This window comes from Lutjanus erythropterus, chromosome 11 (genome assembly GCF_056507025.1).
Source record: "Lutjanus erythropterus isolate fLutEry1 chromosome 11, fLutEry1.hap2, whole genome shotgun sequence".
Taxonomy (NCBI): Eukaryota; Metazoa; Chordata; class Actinopteri; order Lutjaniformes; family Lutjanidae; genus Lutjanus; species Lutjanus erythropterus.
In genome coordinates this window covers 947933-966508 of record NC_139327.1, presented here as the reverse complement: position 1 = coordinate 966508, position 18576 = coordinate 947933, and positions in this window count along the sequence as shown.

Below are 18576 nucleotides of genomic sequence, written 5' to 3'. Positions count from 1 at the left end.
GTCTGAGCCAGGAAAATATAACTCATAGCACATAAATTATGCACATATGAAGACAAAGAGTTGTTGTCCGTTTATGACACGTTTATGAAATATACCCTTAAGTGTGCCCTTTCTATATTTTAAACCAAAATTGAAAAAAGGTCATTTTTACATCTAAATTACTTGAAAGATTACATTCTAATTAAATCTGAATCTGAATCTGAATGAATCTGAAATAATTTATATGAAAATTCTTACTACTAGTCCAACACGCATAAACCAGTATAAACCAGCATAAGCGAGTATTTTGTTTCGATATGATGTAAATATCTTTAATACATGTGTTTGTAATCTCCAAACATTAACTCTGTGTTTACCTTCATAGTTCAAAAAATAATACTTTGTCTCTTATAATGTGTCCTGAAAACTGAAGAAACTCAGCCCTTTGCCTTTATATTTATCAAAGTTCATAGATTGGTTAGGATGGTTGGTTAGGATGTAATCTATAAAATTATTTTGGATTTAAAGATGAGCAATTTCACATTTTGGTTTATTATTTATAGGATATATTCCCTACTATGGTATGAAGGGGCAACACTCATGTCTTCATATATGCTATGCCTGAGTTTGATTCTCCTGGCTCTTATTTTGATAGAGCTTATTTAACTTCCGGGTCAACTGTCTGCCTTTCTGCTGTTTTCAAGTCAACAAGTAAGAAATAAAATTACACTGAAACTGATCCCTTTTTTTAGTATCATTATTTAGATTTTTACTCTTGTTTTTATGTCTGCTGGCAAAAAAAAAAAAAAAGAAAATTAGCTCTCTTTACCCATTTTTGTTTTCTGGTTCAAAGCACTAACTTGAGGGTATACTCCCTCTTGTGGCAAAAACAGGCAATAACTCAGGGTTTCATCTGTACAATGTGTGAGTATACCTATGAATTGCTGGCTAAAAATTACACATTTATTTTTCAGAGAGGAAACTGGTGCCCAGTGACTGTTTAGCTATCTCGGTTACATCTGAACATAAAACAATAAGTCCCTGAGTAAATGGGACAACACAACCTTCAAATACTATTTCTGTATTTGCTTTTAACTAATATCTTGCCTTTTACTTATAATATTTGTGCCTTTAGTGATGCTTTGCCTAACTGACACAAGCCATATATATATTATATATATTGATATCTTGTTTATTTAATGTAATTTCACTGTAGTTGAAGGCAAACACAGAATTAATGTTTGAAGGTTGCAATGTCCTGTTTGCTAAAACATACATGTATTGTTTTCCATTGTGATATGACTGACAGGAAGACTTGACACAGAAGTTAAAGTAACTTTATGAAAATAAATATATATATATATATATATATATATATATATATATATATATATATATATATATATATATATATATATATATATAATAAATAGTCATTGGATATTGGTTAAAGGCAAATACAAAATTAATATTTGAAGGTTGTAATGTCCTAAAGCAGTAGTTCCCCCAAAAATGAAAATTCACTGAGTGAAGATCTCCAGTTCACAAAACACTCCCGGGGTTTCTGTGGAAAACAGTGTTGCAGCCAAATCCAGTACAATTGAAGTGAACAGTGACCAATTTTAAAATGTTAAAAGAATACACACAAAAACCCCCACAAAATGTCTCATACTGCTCATGTGGTGTAATCCAAGTGTCCGTAAGTTGCGACATTAAAATTTGACCCAAAAAGACGCCATTTACACCATGTTTTTAGCCTAAATGTCAAGTGTAGCCTCTTAGACTGTAGCTGCTTGCACAGAGATAACTGAACAGTCAGATTCCTCCTTGAAAAATAAATATGTAATTTTTAACCAGTAATTCATAGGTATACTCACACAATGTACAGTTTTTATTTTTTGCTGGCAGAAATAAAAACAAGACAGGTTTTAAGTTTACATTCATGAATATGGAATTTACACAGTAGTAATATTAGATTAATAAAAAAATCTTTTTCTCTATACTCAACACTTCCTCACCATCACCTGACTTACACTTATCACAAGTAGAAGAGACAGAATGAATGACTTTAAACTGAATAATATAAAAAAAAATAAAGTCATCCTTTAGACATTTGATAGGTGGATTTGGCTGTGAAAATAAAAAGGCCATTAAAGAGGCTCCAGTGAGTAAGACTGCATTACAAGACTCAATCTCAGGCCATCTGATACAGACACTGCTCTTCTGTCTAGCAGCAGAATGATGAGAAAACCCATGAACTGGCATTGCAGGCCCAGTAATAATGTTGGAAGACAAGAAGGCCCTGGCCACCTTCGTTAGCCCAAATGAAGGGCATATTTTAAAGAACGAAGATGTAAGAAAAATCGGGACATGTTGAAAGAGAGAAATAAATTTGGGGAGTACTAGCATCCTAATAATATTAACGCATCCGATTAAAGAAAGAACGAGAAATTTCCATTTATCTATCATAGTTTTAGTCCCCAAATCCAAAAAATTAAGTTTAAAAAGAAATTTAGGGTTTCTAGTGATATTAATCCCGAGATACACAAGGTGTTCAGTGGAAAGTCTGAAGGGTAGATTGCCAAGAAAGCCAGCGTCGAGACCATGAGAGAAGGGCATGAACAAACTTTTTCCCCAGTTAACACTAAAAGATCTAAAAACATCCCTGTTTCCCCTTTTTGATATAATAAACAGCTTTTGGCAGCTTTCTGGGTTTAGAGACAAGATTATATCACCTGCGTACAGACCAATGGTACAATGAGATGTGCCGCAACTTATACCAGTGATTTGGGGACTGGCTCTAATAGAAATGGCCAGAGGCTCGAGAGTCAGCGCAAAGAGCATTGGGGAGAGGCAGCAACCCTGCCTGGGGGAGACCTGTCATGATTAGTCAAAATGGAGGATTTGGGGCAAGAATAGTAGCAAACATGTACTTCCATTCAATTTGATCAAATGCCTGTTGGGCGTCCAGGGAGATAACTGCCAAGTAAGGCAACTTAGTAGAGTAAATTATATCTATCTGGAATAAACTCTGTTTCAGTACTGTTGGAATTACTGTTGGTGGCTGAAAACAGCCACTAACAAAAACTGCTGTAAAAATATATCAGATAAATATTTTTTCAACTTTTTTTGCATAAATATGTTAATTAACCTCAGTTCTGGTCAAAACTACTAAATATTTAAATATTTTTAGAATTGTAATATTTTAAATGCCAATTTTATAAGCTCTGTCACCGACGCCAACAAAATGAAACAGAAAACCAGCCATGCACCCTCAATATGCATTTGGTTTTCTGAGTTTTGTTTTTTCAGGGAAAATGAAAACTAGTATTACTGAAACATTTAGAATTTTTTTCATACTTGCTTTATGACCAGCATTTCATTCATAGGCCTATAGTGGGTAAATGGTGTCATGAGGTGGTCAACATTAAAAACTAATTTGACCTCCAAAAAATGTGGTTATAATGGAAGTTGATGGGGAAATTTCATCCACCAACAGTATGAAAAGGAGAAAAAGTTCAAATCTGATGGTGCACAAAAACTAATAATGCATCAAAGTCAATGTTGTACTTATCTCATCTTATGTACATTATGCATGATGCTGCACAAATAGTTTTATTACTTTGTGAAAGCCTTAAAACTTACAATAACACACAATATTTTTCACTTTTATTTCATTTATTATTTGCAGGAAAAGATTAAAAATAATGTAATAAAATCAGTTAGAATTAAACAGCTCTGACTCACTTAAAACTGGTTTACAGCTAATTCCTGTTCTGCATCACATAAAAGACAAAATCATATAACAAAACGGAACAAACAAAAGATCCACTACCACAGAAATTACTACGTACTTTGTTGTATCAATTCAAAGATTTCATGAGATGATCACAAAGTAACGATGGGATTGTCCTTTGCCAGTGGTTATTTCTGTGTTTTTTGAATGTTTTTTTTTTTTTTTATTCCAGAGGAATTATACAATTGCTTGTCCTATATTATGTTATTGGCATGCAGTGTTTTGTGTCACCATGTTTTTCACTTTAACACTCAGTGTGTATACTGGTGTTACAAGACTTTGCTGCTGGGTGTAAAATACAGAGTGGCAAGTGCGTTATCACTATTAAGGTAAGCTGCTTCCATGTGGTATAGCGTAATAGGAGTATGACTATAAAAGTATTGGTTCTTTCTTTGTCAGACCTGGGCCCCGTTTCCCAGAGCCTTGGTAGCGCTACGTGCATCGTAAGTTGTATTTCAAGGTCTCCCTTAAGGTTGTCCCAACTCTGGGAAACAGCCCGTAACCTTAAACCATTAATCAAACCACTAAATAAATGCAGTCAATCAGACAACGTAAAAACTCATTTTATATTTCACTATTATAAAAATATCGGGTTTTTATTGTGTTGTGTACTTTCAGTAGTGAGTGACAGGTAAACACACACAAAGGGCAACCATTTATTGCATACTGCAGTTAGAAACTGACAATAATTAGCTGCTAATTAACCTGATCAGCCACAAAGTAATTGATACACAAATTATTAAACCATTAACCAACCAACATTATTAGACCAACTGTATGATTAGAATTGTATAGATTGCAGTGTCCATGGCCAATTCCATTCTATTTAAAGTCTGACCTTTGCTAATTCAAATTTTCTTTCTTTGTAAGACCTGTAATCGGCAGTATACAAAAACATTTTTGGAAAATTGAATTGTACATTCATAATAAATCACTGGCAATGAAATCTTTTACATTTTCTTCAAAAGTGCTCCGGGTCACTCTTAGCCTCAGTCTTATCAAGTTTATATACCAGAGGAACCGCAATCTCTTGTGATGGTAGGCAGATGTAAACAAAACAGAGGCTGACTTCATGCAACAGTTTGCTGTAGTAATGCTTAGCAGTGAGAAAAAAACAAAACAAAAGAAGAAACCTGAAGAAGTCTGGATGATGTTTGGGGATGTTTGCTGATATAAACATCCAGAGTTGCAAAGTCGGACAGATGAATGTAAAACTGTGACAGAATAAGCTGATATGTATTCACTCGACTGGAGAAATGTGCCCACATTAAGAACTTACACGGACATAAATCTGCAAGCCAAACTGCTGCTGCTAGCATTACTAACATTAGCCACATTGTGTGTCAGGCTGGCAGCTAACATTAGCTCTGGGTCCTTTACCCGCAGACACTGTGACCCTCTGGTCTGAAAAGGTGAAGCATTTAGTGAGTTGTTGTCATGTTTTGTACAGAAATGTGTGAGGCTTGTATTGCACAGCGCAAAATAACGCGCATTTCAGCGGCATTTAAAGTACGATTTTGCGATTGTAGACTGTGATTAACGTCTTCAAATGGCTCTTAATAAACACAGTATTTTTTTCGGACAGTGTTTAACATTATAAATCAATAAATTCTACTACATTTTAGCAGCTTTCTGAGTGTTTTTTTAGTGTTAGACCAGTCGATTAGTCTAAATTCAATTTTGCCTTAATCGACAGGGAAATTAGTCACCAGGAACATCCCTAATGGTGACTAGGGATGTAACAATACATTCAACTCACGATTCGATACAATTTCTGATACTGGCTTAATGATACTATTTTTTTTATTTCACATAATGAGATTGCAGACAAATTATGACTAAAAAATATTCCTGTAATTATTTGTCAGACAAAAAACACAACATTTCTGAGGTAGGGTGTAGCTGCAAAACACAAACTATGCGATGAATGTATATTTAATAGGGCTGTCAAAGTTAACGCGTTAATGCTTTAATGTGAATTCCTTTTTAACAACACAATTTTTTTTTTAAACTTTATTTTTATTATTTTCTTTTAAACAAAAACAGAACTTAAAACAGACAGGGTCATCACAGGTGTAGAGAAATGCTAAACATACAGAATGAGGATTGAATGAACCCGGGTTACATTCATTGTCGAAAAAGTCCTTTATGTCCATGAGTGTTATTTGAGGTCCAAAAAGTTTTTATGATCCTTGGCTCCATTTAATGCTAGTCCTCAGTGTTTCCTTCAAAGTGAGATGTCTCCCATTCTTTCTTAACTTAAAAGTCTGCTCTGTTTGTGCATAGGAAAAATACATTACATTGTTTCTCCAACCAAACATGTATAAAGAAATCACTACAGTTTCAAATAGGACTTCCATTTTTTTCAGGGAAAAGGTCAATCGTTCCATAGTATAAATGTCATTAACTATTTCTATCCACTCAAAGGTTTTAGGAGGTTCTATGCTCAACCATTTTCTGGTTATTGCTTTTCTTTACTACGTTATATGTTTTTGAAAGTTGTTGAAAGGTATCTAAGCCTCTATTGGAGGATATCATACAGTATGAGGTCATGCCTGCATTTGTCCAGAGTTTAAATCTGTTTTCAAATTTAGCCGGTGTGAATTCTGTGTCATACGCCACCCAGTGTAATATTCGTGCATTCCTCTCGAAGTTCAGGTCTTTAAATTCTTTATGCCAAATGTTTAAGGGGACTGCAGTCCATTTAGATAATTTGTCTAAATATTTCTTCTGAAGGGATTTTTCCCCAAATATAGATTGAAGAGGTATGTTTGTTTGAGTTTGTTCTATGTCTTTCCGTTGCGCATCATATGTAGGATCATACAGAAAACGTAACTGTGCTGCTTTGTAATAATCTTCTAAGCAGGCTGAAGCCCTTCCTCCTCTGTCCTTGGGTAATTGTAATGTTTGAAATCGAATACTGGGTCTTTGCTTTCCCCAAATGAAGGTTGAAATCATTCTGTTCCACTCACTGAATTGCTTGGGAGGGACATCAACAGGCAATGACTGAAAAAGGTAGAGCAGCCTGGGTAATATATTCATCTTTATAACGTCTATTCGATTATACGTGTTCATTGGTAATAATGACCAGCGATTTAAATTGGCCTTAATATCCGCTGTTATATGAGTATAGTTATGTTCATAGATGGCAGGTAGATCTCTAGGTATTTGTACTCCCAGGTATTTAATTATGTCACCCTTCCATTTAAAATGACATAATCTGTAAACTTTTTCTTGTGGTTCATAGTAAAAAGTTTGGGTTTTCTGTAAGTTCAATTTGTACCCGGAGTATGAACCAAATACTTTAAGAAGAGATAGTAATTTAGGCAAGCTTTCATTAGGGTTGGTAAGCGTCACAAGAATGTCATCTGCGTACAGACAGGTCTTGTGTTGTGTATCTCCAATCAATATGCCTGTTACGTCATTATCTTCTCCGATTTCCTGTGCTAGTGGCTCAATGAAGAGGGCGAAAAGTGTAGGGCTGAGGGGGCATCCCTGACGACATCCCCTCTCAAGAGACACTGTTTTAGATAAATTCCCATTTATTTTAATTCTGGCTGTGGGAGAGCAATGAAGGTAAAGATTTCAGGCATCCAACTACCTGGCTGTTAAAACCAAATCGTCTAAGAACCAAGTATAAATATTCCCATCGAACAGAATCAAAAGCTTTCTCGGCAATAGATTCTCTATCCACTGTTTCTCATATACTCAATGAGGTGGAAGCCCGCCTCACATTGTCCTGGGTCTGCCTGTTTTTTACAAAACCAGTTTGGTCTGTATCTGTCAAATCCAGGATTATATTTTCCTCCATATTTAAAACAGATATGGGTCTGTAAGAACTAGACTTATCTTTACCCGTGTTAGGAATTACTAAAATTACTGCTTGTGTCCAGGACGATGGAGTCCCCCCCCCCCTCAAAGAACATAATTAAAACATTCCTTAAGAACTGGTATTATAATCTCTCTAAAGGTTTAATACCATTCCAATGGGTGTTTATTCTCCAAAGACTTTAAGTTTTCAGTCAAATCCTTGTTTCTCTTTTTCCTTCTTCTTCTGAGCTGACCACATGATAAGTTTACCTCTTATAACAGCTTTTGCAGCGTCCCACAGTGTACTGGGAGACACTGTGCCATTGTCATTATGGGTCATGTATTCTTGAAATTCTCCCTTTTTGTATTTCTGACATTGAGGATCATTCAAAAGATTAGTGTTAAATCTCCACAATGTGTCTTTGGGCTTGCTGTCAAAATGCAGTGTTAAATATACCCCTGCATGATCAGAGATGCCCCTTACCCCAATGTTACATTTGGTAATCCTGTGGTGATCTGAATTAAACATAAAAAAAATGAGCAAACAGAATGAGCATGAGAAAAAAAAAGTAAAGCATCTATCAAGTGGGTGTAGCTCCCTCCACACATCTAGCATACCAAATTATTTAAGCAATTTTTTGATGTATACTGCTTCAGGTCTTATTATTTTTTTGTTTTGTTTTGTTTGAGGAGTCCATGGAGGGATAAAGTTGGATATTCCAGTCTCCCCCACATACCAACACACCTGACACTATATCACACACCAGATCTAAGATTAAAAACTTTTTTGATCAGCTGTTTATTATTTCCTGGTGGTCTATAAACATTCAATAATGTAACTTGTTTGTGGTCAATTAAACCTTTGACCATTAAGTAGTGCCCTTCTTTATCGTTGATCTGTGAGGAGAGCTGGAAGTTTACCTTGTTTGAAATTAGTATCGCTACAGTGCAGTGCGCTGTTAGAAGCTTCAATTGACTTAACTATTGAAGATTTTAGTGCGTTTTGGCCTTAATGTTAAATTGAGCAGGTCAGTATGCTCATCTGTGCCTGATGGACTTGGGTTTGTCATGTAATTATTTGAGCATGTATTTTTATGCCAAATGCAGTGCCTCTGAGGGTTTCTGGGCGTATTTGTCATTTAGGTTAATGTATTTGATTTAATAAAGTTACATTTGAATTACACTTTAAACACTTGAAAAATATCCCTTTAACCCTTGAGGCAGCCTTAAAAAAAACTATACACTTTTTTCCCAAAGGCCAAAACACACTGCAGGCTTCAGAATAATGCAGTGAAGTGACAAACATTTCATAGAGTAGCCGAGCATCTGTCTGTTTCAGACAGATATTTTAATCAGATAACTGTTCAGTACCATCAGGATTTATCATCAAAAAAGTTTTCTATCAGTCGGCACTTCACACACGATCCCCCTCCCTCCCTCCTCTCTGCTGTCCCTCTCTAGATCTTCGTAGCTTTTTTGCTTTGGGAGTGGGGCACCTGGGCTGGAATGAGCGTGGTCCATCTGTCCTTGCAGGACCCTCTCGTCAAAGGACCCCATTACCATGACTACAGAGCATTTGGATCTGAAAGGCTACAGATGACATTTAGCAGGGCTGTACACTTACTTTTTTAGGTGGTAGCACTGGTGCTAGCAAGTTAAAAATTTTAATAGCACAAAGAAAAATTTAGTAGCACACACAGTTGGACAGTTAGTTAACGTGTTTATTGGCTAAATTCGATACTGATCAGAAATTCTAACAATGTTAACCCCCTGGCTTCGTCTTAATTTCCATCCTAATTGGTTGTTAAGGACAAAAATGTCCACCTCCATAAAAACTACATTAAAAAAAGTACAGATTCATATTTTTTCTACTTTTTTCTGCATAAATCTCTCAAACAACTTCAGTCCTGCCCCCAAAACTAAACATTCAATCATTTTGAGAAGTTTAACCCTTTAAATGCCTGTTTGATTACTCGATATCACTGTTATTATTTATGAAAAAAAGCAAAGAAATTTAGATATTTTCCATACAACAAATGTTGGGTGGCTGGGGCATTTTTTTTATCAGTCTTGGATATGTCAAGGATTAACCAAAATATTGACTTTGATGCATTATTACTTTTTGTGTAGCATCAGATTTAGACGTTAAGGACAATTAACTCCCATTCAAACCACATTTTTTTTTATCTCAAAGTTGCTGATTATAATCATGCATTCTGTAATGTTAGGGTTTCATCTTTGAGAAAAATAGTAAAATTAGTCATTTTTACTGTTCAACACTAAAATCTGCCATTTACTCATCATAGGCCTATGCATACAAATCTTGTTATTTCTTAGTGATAAAATACTGCAGTAACACTATTTCCACTTTTTTTCCACGTTTCCACTGAAATTATTTTTAAATCAGCAGCAGATCTTTCAATTCTTATTTATTTTACGTACTTGAACATTCAAATTGAACACTCAAAACAGAACAATATGTTACAAAACAACTTGACTTGAGGCGAGGTGAGCATCTCTACAGGTGATGTGTCGCTTTGTAATACTGTGTTTATAAACGTTGTCACGTTTAAAGATTGTACTCCCTGTGATGTATGGCGTATTCCCTGCCATCAGTTCACCTGCCGCCACACAATATTTACAAAACAGTGCTTTTTTGGTTTGTTTACCCGGAAATGTAGTTCTTTTGTATTCGGATTGAGAAGGACCGTACACACTTAGAACTACAACTCCCGTGAAGCATTGCTACAACAACTGACGTATAGGACAAGAGACGGCCTATAGCAGGGGTGTCAAACTCAAACACAGAAAGGGCCAAAATTTAAAACACAGTCTAAGTCGCGGGCCAAACAGGATTAACATTTATTAAACTGTCTAAAACTGACTATGTTTTATTCAGAAATATGAATTTGAACAGCCAGACTGCAACAACTTTTTCCTCAATAAAATAAATAGGATTTAAAATATTTTTTTTCTTCAACAATAACAAAAGAAAACAAGAATATTTCAGCTCAGAATATTTCAGCTCACATATCCAGGTGGGGGTTACATTTGAAAATGCTTGCTTTTTGTCTGCACACAAGATATCGCACACTTTAATCATGCAAACCCTCAATGGCACTGCATTTGGCATAAAAATATGCTCATATAATAATATTACAAACCCATCAGCCCATCAGGTACAGATGAACATATTGACCTGCGTCTTCGCGACTGCGAGCTGATTTATTTCTCGAGTTGCGCGGCAGCTGACGCAGTGCGTTGTGGGATTTGTAGTATGAGTGGTGGGAGTGCTATTTACCGATGGGCCATTCATAACAGACACGTGAAATTATCTCGCAGGCCGTATGTGGCCTATAGCCTTGTTTTCCCTACTATTTTTTTTTAGACATGATACCAGCGCAACTCCTTCACACTTGTGCGAGTGGACACGTATTTCTCTTCGCACAGAATGATTTTTATTACCAAATTACGTCGAAAATTGTCGCACTGTACAGCCCTGTTTAGGCTAAAAACATGGTGTAAATGGCATGAGTGGAATTTCATTTTTGGGTGAACTATCACTTTAACACACAGACACTTCTTCAGACCACTGCCTCTGCTCTCCTGCACAGACAGGAGCTCAGTCTCACAACACACGCTAGCTTGATGGCAAAGATGGAGGGTCAGAGATGCTGAGGTCGAGATATATTCCAAGCACACTGTCTTGGACGAGAGTGATGCAGCATGGCCCGGTGTGTTTTAGCCTTTAGTGATAATGGCCATAGAATGGTCAGAAAATTTCATAGAATGTAGTCTCCATCAAGACATGGTGTAATTATGAGTGAGTATTAAAGGACAACTTTGGAAATTTTCAACCTTGGCCTTGATTGAGACAGCTCGTTTTGAAATTGGTCCAGTATTGAGGAAAGCAGATGCAGCTGGCAGCTGCGAAATAAGTACAACAGTATACATTGGACAAATGTGTACCGTACAAGTTCTTGCATTGAAAGTGCTTTTTTTCACCACAGACCCGCTCAGATTGCCAGTTTTATCTCTGTCAACAGCATGCGAAGCGTCTGTCTTACCCTTCACTTGCTCCGGACTGTGTGTGACAAAATCTCACGGGATCTTTGCTTGTTACTGGAAGAAAACTGAGGAGCCATGACTTGTAAAAGTCAGTTGGTTGTCCCATAGTACAGGTGAGAGTTTACTAGGCCGATTGAAGTGTCATGGCTAAATATTTACCTGATTTGGAGAATGTAGATGAGACCTTTGATTTCAGTGGCTGCCAGTACTTATTTAAGCCCGAGTATACGGATGAGGAGTTTGAGTTCCTACAAACAAAGAGCGGATGAGGATAGAGAGAGAGGGGCAACGGGCAGATGAGGGTGAAGCAGCTGCTGCATGTCTGTGAATCTGTGAAGATTGGTTGTGCTCCTGTGAATGCTGTGACTCTATGCCCACAGAGGAAGAATGTCTGCGTTGTAACGAGTGGGACCTGTTGCCCAGTATTTATGGACTTGATGTGTCCAGGGATGATAGAGAAATTACCCAACGCTGTGTAACCACTGTGGTGGGAAAATTATTCACCAAACTGGTCACTGTTGTTCCTCTTAGTTATTTCGCATGTTCTGTCAGGCACTAACTGGTTACTCGTCCTTGTACACACAGCTGTTTTCCCTTTGGAAGAACAACTTCTGATAACACAATCACATCCTGACTCTCCCGATAAGCAGTTCAGGTCCATCCTGACCCAACCTCCTTCATCTCCTAACCCTGTAAGACAGATTTACATTCTTGACTTGATTATCAGTCCCTTTTACACTTTGAGTGTGACTGTGTACTGATCCTTTGCAAAGCTCGATTAAAACACCAGAAAGACAATCTTGGTCATGGGGTCATGGTCTTAATTTTCAGATTTTCAATTTACAATTTGGTGTCAGAAGTGGGATCGCTTGTGTGAGGGTTTCTGGACTCAGGGTCGACGGTGGTAGTGCACACCCTGAGGAGATATTCCCTTCAACCTCAACCTCCCCACAAAGACTGGTGAGAAGGAGGGCCTTAGACCCGAGACCAGACTCACTCAGCGCTGCGATTCAACAATTCTGATTGGTGAGAATCTGAAAATTTATTTAATTGATTTTTAGAAAAATAAAAAAGGGGGAAAAATCAGGTTACTAAAGATGTCAAGATATAAGAGTTGAGATGGGAAAGAGTCCCGACAGTTTTTAACCAAGGTTTAGTAGAAACCTGGAGGTGCACTGACAAGTCCAACTTAAAAGAGTTTTCTAAGACCACAATACTGTATGGGAAAAATTATCACTGGTTAATTGTCGTATTGTGCAAAGTAAGACTCAGTGTTTACTAAAACCACAATAGTGTATGGAAAAATCATTACTGGGTAATAATTATATTGTGTGAAGTAAGACTCCAAAAAGCATGCGTAGAAGAGTAGAGAATTCCTCTGTACTAATTAATTTTGATTATCTTGTGAGAAAAAGAAAAAAAAGGGGTGAGAGAATTTAATAAGAAACAGCAATGCATTGAAATCAATTATATTATTTTGAGCATACTAATATTGATCAGTTCTGATACTTTTGTATTGGATCGTGGAAATAAGTTGAGGACACAACTATCTTCTAATTTTTTGTCGTTATTCTTCAGTTTACCAAAAATGGGTATTTGTAACAGCAAAAATCAAACCAAAAAATAAATAAATAAATAAACAGGATAATGTGGATTTGTCTGCTCCAAACATAAATTACATGAACGTGAACTATGGTGATTCATTTGTGAAACAGATAAATTTTTGGGTGACTGAATGTAACTTTTTGAGCACAGAAGCAATTGACTCCATGTCTTTCCCTATTTGTCTCAGAGATCATCCAGCATCATGAAGTGTTTTAATGTGTACTCTTTGATTTTCACTGCACTCTCGACGTTTTACCATTGTGAACAGGAATGAGGAATTTCAAACTGAATTCACCTTTTTGTACCCAAATTTGAGCTGGCTCACTGGGCTTCTCTGAGAAGTCAGAAATTAATCAAGCATAGCATTCAACCACTAAAACATTGTTTTCTGTTCAGGAATGCAAGTAAATAACTATAATTTGACATCTTAATCAAGAAATAATAATGTGCTTTACTATGTTTTCTGGGTTTTTTTGTAAACAGTAAATTTGAAAATTCATGGATAACAATAATAATTACATTTTAGCATTAGAAATATTTCGGTTAAATTCCCTCTACATACTGGTGTATTAACCATTACAGAAACATAAAAAAATGATTTGGGTATTTCCCAATGCTGTTAATTTAGGATACCTGTGGCATAAACCTTACATTCCATCCTTACCAGAACCTGTTTGCCATACATTTAAAATATTTTCACACTGCCACTCTAAAAACAAATCCAGCCCCCACACTGGGGTACATTAGGTTTGAGGAGGCAGAAGATAATCCTCTGAATTATTTTTTATATTTGAATTCAATTTTAATTCAGAGGATGTTCTTGCCCTACTTGATTTTTGTTACTGTGCATTTTTATATATTGATACTGACATTCTAATATTCCATCATATACAATAATAGAAATAGTCATACTGATAACTGCATACTCATATCAATTATATTGTATACAAATATATGACCTTTTTTCTTTAATTTCAGGCCGTCAAGTGATGGGCACCGAGCAATGAACCAACCTGAAGTTTCTGGTCCGGCTGAGGAAAAATCTGTCACAAACTGACACAACCCGCTAATCCCTACCCGACTCATAGCTCGCACAGCACACTAAGTCCTGTTACTTTTTGACACACCTCCTAAATAACATACACATTAAACAATCTATGAACTTTGATAATCATATATTGTAAAATTGTATATATTGTAAAATCTCCCTGTGTTGTGAGTGTTTGTTTGAAAATACCCCTCTGTTGTGATTGGCTGTCATGAAGAACATCTGTGCTGTGATTAGCTGTTGCAAAATCCCCCTTTATTCAGATTGGCTGTTTGAAAATGACCTTGTATTGTGATTGGATGTCATGAAAAACATCTGTGCTGTGATTGGCTATTGTAAAATCACCCTGTATTGTGATTGGGTGTTGTAAAATCGCACTGTAATGTGATTGGCTGTTGAGAAATACCTCTTTATTCTGATTGGTTGCTGGAAAATCCCCCTGTATTGTGATTGGCTGTTGTAAAATCCCACTGTAATGTGATTGGCTGTTGAGAAGTACCTCTTTATTCTGATTGGTTACTGGAAATTCCCCCTGTATTGTGATTGGCTGTTGCAAAATCCCACTGTAATGTGATTGGCTGTTGAGAAATACCTCTTTATTCTGATTGGTTGCTAGAAAATCCCCCTATATTCTGATTGGTTGTTTGAAAATAACCCTGTATTGTGATTGGCTGTCATGAAAAACAGCCGTGCTGTGATTGGCTGTTTTAAAATCCCCCTGCATTGTGATTGGCTGTTGTAAAATTCCCCTTTATTCTGATTGGCTATTGTAAAATCCCCCTGTATTGTGATTGGCTGTTGTAAAATCCCCCTACATTCTGATTGGCTGTTGGAAAATCACCCTGTGCTGTGATTGGATGTTGTAAAATCCCACTGCATTGTGATTGGCTGTTGTAAAATTCCCCTGTATTCTGATTGGCTGTTTGAAAATCACCCTGTTTTGTGATTGGCTGTTGTAAAATCCTCCTGTATTCTGATAGGCTATTGGAAACCCCCCCCCTGTATTCTGATTGGCTGTTGTAAAATCACTCTGTAATGTGATTGGCTATTGAGAAATACCTCTTTATTCTGATTGGTTACTGGAAAATCCCCCTGTATTCTGATTGGCTGTTTGAAAATCCCTCTGTATTCTGATTGACTGTTGCAAAATCCCCCTGCATTCTGATTGGCTGTTTGAAAATCCCAATGTAATGTGATTGGTTGTTGTAAAATCCTCCCGGAATTGTGATTGGCTGTTGGAAAATCCCACTGCACTGTGATTGGTTGTTGTAAAATCCCCCTGCATTGGGATTGGCTGTTGGAAAGTCCCACTGCACTGTGATTGGCTGTTGTAAAATCCCCCTGTATTCTGATTGGCTGTTGTAAAATCCCCCTGTATTGTAATTGGCTGTTGGAAAATCCCACTTCAATGTGATTAGCTGTTGAGAAGTACCTCTTTATTCTGATTGGTTGCTGGAAAATCCCCCTGTATTCTAATTGGCTGTTGGAAAATCCCCCTGTATTGTAACTGGCTGTTGTAAAATGCCCCTATATTCTGATTGGCTGTTGCAAAAAACCCCTGCATTCTGATTGGTTGTTTGAAAATGTCCCCATATTGTGACTGGCTGTCATGAAAAACATCTGTGCTGTGATTGGATGTTGTAAAATCCCCCTGCATTCTGATTGGCTGTTGGAAAATCACCCTTTGCTGTGATTGGCTGTTGGAAAATCCCACTGTAATGTGATTGGCTGTTGAGAAATACCTCTTTATTCTGATTGGTTGCTGGAAAATCCCCCTGTATTGTGATTGGCTGTTGTAAAATCTCCCTATATTCTGATTGGCCGTTGCAAAACAACCCTGCATTCTGATTGGTTGTTTGAAAATGACTCCGTATTGTGACTGGCTGTCATGAAAAACATCTGTGCTGTGATTGGCTATTGTAAAATCCCCCTGCATTGTGATTGGCTGTTGTAAAACCCCCCTTTATTCTGATTGGCTGTTTTAAAATCCCCCTGTATTCTGATTGGCTATTGGAAAATCCCCCTGTATTCTGATTGGCTGTTGGAAAATCCCACTGTAATGTGATTGGCTGTTGAGAATTACCTCTTTATTCTGATTGGTTGCTGGAAAATCCCCCTGTATTGTGACTGGCTGTTGTAAAATCTCCCTATATTCTGATTGGCCGTTGCAAAACAACCCTGCATTCTGATTGGTTGTTTGAAAATGACTCCGTATTGTGACTGGCTGTCATGAAAAACATCTGTGCTGTGATTGGCTATTTTAAAATCCCCCTGCATTGTGATTGGCTGTTGTAAAACCCCCCTTTATTCTGATTGGCTGTTTTAAAATCCCCCTGTATTCTGATTGGCTATTGGAAAATCCCCCTGTATTCTGATTGGCTGTTGGAAAATCCCACTGTAATGTGATTGGCTGTTGAGAAATACCTCTTTATTCTGATTGGTTGCTGGAAAATCCCCCTGTATTGTGATTGGCTGTTGTAAAATCTCCCTATATTCTGATTGGCTGTCAAAAAAACACATCTGTGCTTTGATTGGTTGTTGGAAAAATTACTTGTATTTCATTGGCTGTTACGTACTGTGACAGGCCTAATGAAACCCCATCATTTCATGTTCAGTAAGCCCTCTTAACTATCCGTAACTCAAAAACACTAACTTAAAACTTAAAAAAGATGTTTTTCTGTGTCATACAATATTATTTATGTATAAAGGAAGAGTGCTGAGAAATGTACTCAAAAAAGTGAGGCAGTCAGTTTCAGTAATTTTTTATTTCTTTTGGCCATCTGTAAACCGTGTAGCAACTCAAAGCCTCTGGAAATCTGGTTTAAAATAAAGTATCTATCAACGTCATGTAACTAACAATATCAGGAAAGTGTGCAAAAACTATATCTTTAACTACAATATTTCATATTTGTATTAAAACTAATTTCTAACATTTTTCAGGTGTTTATACAGAACCTAGGTTGTATGAGACACTGACTTACCTGCAGTCGATGGATGTTGACACGCCTCCAATTTTGTAGAAGCAAAGACGCGTACCAGCACAGAAGCGTAGCAATGCACTGTTGAGGAAAGGGTCAGCAACAACATATAACATATTTTAACCACTTACAAAAATTTGTATCAGTTTAAATGTACATTATATTTTGAATATTTTCTCAGCTTCACCTTTCTACCAGGCAGCCTTTTCTCATGGTATACTGCTGTTATATAAGACAAATATCGCGCTCTCCAAACCAACCATGTATTAAGTAAGTAGTGCTTCTGCTAAGACTCGGGCGGCTTTGGAGATATGATATTTGGCTTGTATAAAGGTGAGATCCTGTTGGAAAGGCTGGCTGACAGGAAGGTAAAGCTGTGAAAATATTTGAAATATTGCATAAAGTTAAATACTTTTTTGTTGGGAAGAACACTTTCAAGTGGTTAAAATATTTTGCTGCTAACCCTGTCTAAAGCAGTACACTGTTTAGCTCATCTACATCGGTACTCCTGCTGCTTCTCCAAACCAGAAGCAGGCAACTAACATCTACTGTGGGCAATACACTGACTATGGATAAGTACCCTATACAAACACACTTCGAATAACAGGAACCATCCTTTTAACAGTTATGAAGGTACTGTGTGGCATACTTCTGACCATTTAGTGTAAACCTAGCAACTATAAAGGCGCATTATGCAGTTTTGGAAAAGAAATTCAAACTCAGAAAAGTAATAATACAAACGCAAATATTGATATATTTTCATAACTGAATAAATAAGGGATCCTAAGAGGGAAATGAGGTCCCTAAAACACTGTCTGAAGCCAGAAAGTTGGGTCCCTGCAAAAAAAAGAAACAATATGAAAATTATGCTCTTTGAGGACAATTTGTTTATTCTGTAATTATTTATTAATTCAGTCAGTCATGTATGTATCCGTGAATATTCTTTTTTGATTCAAAATTCTTTCCCAAAACTACAAGTGTACCTTTAAAAACAAGATCTTTAAAATTGTCACATAACAGGTTATGAACACTACATATCTTTTTTACAATGGTTCAATGCAAATTTATTACATAAACAAGTTCAAATACAATGTGTACTGAAAGCCTGTAGACTACATTAGCAATCTGAACAAGATGAGCTAAACAGTTGTCAACATGGACAACAACATATTCATGTCGCAGACCATGCTGTAACTGAGTGAGCCACTAAAGTTCACTATTCCTTTTCAGAATCCACTAATCTTGTTTAGATCTTGAATTCTAAAATTGTGTCGTCGAGTCATTCTTGACTC